Here is a 2,133-nt window from a genome sequence, read left to right on the forward strand (position 1 = left end):
GAGCATCTTATTCCAACTGCAACAACGGCGGGCCCTTCTTGCCGCACCTCACACCAGTTCTTGAGATAAATGTGATGATTGTCGTGCAATCCACCCCATACGCCAGCCGCTGAATGGCGCTACTGTGCTCCAGATCAATACGTCAAGAATAAATGAAAATGGGGGTGCACGAATAAGATAGTCCAATGAGCCAAAAAATTCTTTTAACTAAATGTCCTCTTTAATTTTCATTTAAATTTTGTAGATAAAAAGAATGGTCAGCCAACGCGTTTCATTCCCTCAAGGGGAACTTCATCAGGGCTGTAACATGATAAAACAACATAGATATTACAGATAAATCATAGAGCACAGGACTAGCAACACGAACAAATGACCATATAATATGTAAATTATAAAGACAAAACAAATTTTCGACAACATTTAAAAGTGCCCATAAAATTACACAAATCAACATCTGAGACATTTGCATCACATTATAAACATATGTACAAACAAATGTTTGAGTAACGACAACTAAGTTTTTTTTAGTTTTTTTAGGAAATTGTCAACCTGTTAGGTATTGGTAAACACATGTTAAATAAACCTCAACCGGTATTTTGAACATCAAAAAGAAATCAGAAAGTATATGCTAGAATAGTATGGTTAGAAAGAATCCTTGAGTCTAAACAGAAAAAAAATGAAAAGAGGAAATGAAATATATATGAAGTAGAATAGATATGTTATAGAGAACAGTCCAATCCAAAAAACATGCAAATCTAGAATAGAGTGAATAGAAGAATCCGTCAATATAAACAAAAAAAGTGAGAAAGAAAGAGAAAAAAGAAATGTGTGCAAAGTGACGTGGATGTATAAAAAAGAAGAACAGTTCAGGCCAAAAGATAAACATACCTTGAATCAGTATGTATTTTCATGTGAATAAAGCAAGTCTTGTATTTTCCAAGAAGTCTAGTGTATTTCACAAGTACTTCAAATTTCTGTAAAGAAGCATAATGACCAAATTCTTAATAAATGGCAATCCATGCCAAAATTTTATTACTAATATAACTATACATAATCTGCATACAGTCTCTCTAATTGCGTTCACTATTTTCTGGCAATATAGCAACATTATAACATGTTAAACAGTAGCTCAAAAGCCCATAAACTGGTGGAAACCAAGACCTGTGAAGTACGCACGATAGAGCTGAAAATAATCCAAACCGGTAGAAACTGGGGCAAGTAAGGCGCGCACCACCCAACCAGGTGTGCACACAAGAAACAAGTGGAACGCCCCCATTAGCAATCATCATCAATGCTAAGTCTAACCTTGCCATGTCGCATGCAAAGGGCCCATAACCACACAGAATGACACCAAACACATATATATGAGAGCATATCCCAAAGGTGAGCGAAAAATCGGCATCCTGGTGGTAGTTGCTACAAAACAGGAAGTTTCAAGGCAGTGCGTACGATAACCCACAGCCACGAGCATAAGCTACAATTCGTCCCCACGGGCATATGCGCAGTCCCACACATACAATCTTACCGGCAATAGCCTAGACAGAGTTCTAGATGCGACGGCGTGTTCCTCGTTGCAGAGTAAGAGGCCCGCCATGACAGATAAATATACGGGACTCCGCCCCCTCAACCGAAAACAGCCAATCGGTGTAAATGTGGACCCCAGATCACGGTCCATGATATCTAAAACTAAGTCAGTATCCATTAGTAGGCAGTTAGAAAGATAGAAAATTAGTTGCGTTAACGGTATTTAGTCTTAAATAAACATCCAAGGAACACATTGAATTAATAAAATAGTGTCTTTCGAAATTCTAAAGGTCTGTAGGTAGTGGTGAAAGCGTGCAGTATTTGCGGTTCGCTACACCATCTAATTAAAATTAAAAACACAGAAACACAAAATAATGTCATATTTATCGTGGTTCAACTAAAGTGAGGTGATAGAATACACTAATCTCAATTATAAAGTAAAGAAAAAAGGCAAGCAGAAATGTTCGTCTACATGTAAAAAACGAAGCGCCATTTTGGAATGGGCAATATGTCCCGAATTAAGTCAATAAATACATATCATTTGCGATAGTTTGAAAACACACACCCTATGTGTATTAGAATTTCTTGATCCGTGTCAGGGAAAATACA

At 37.1% G+C, this 2,133-nt stretch overlaps 1 long non-coding RNA gene across 1 annotated transcript; it reads right to left on the reverse strand.

The window, feature by feature from the left end:
* Window positions 1-219: 219 nt before the first annotated feature.
* LOC146809924 (uncharacterized) lies at window positions 220-1,619 on the reverse strand. The gene is made up of 3 exons (XR_014965598.1): window positions 1,526-1,619; window positions 889-974; window positions 220-300 (listed from the first exon to the last, which is right to left on the reverse strand). It is a non-coding gene; the product is annotated as an uncharacterized LOC146809924 (long non-coding RNA).
* Between the last annotated feature and the right edge of the window lie 514 nt (window positions 1,620-2,133).

This window comes from Triturus cristatus, chromosome 7 (assembly GCF_964204655.1).
Source record: "Triturus cristatus chromosome 7, aTriCri1.1, whole genome shotgun sequence".
Lineage (NCBI taxonomy): Eukaryota > Metazoa > Chordata > Amphibia > Caudata > Salamandridae > Triturus > Triturus cristatus.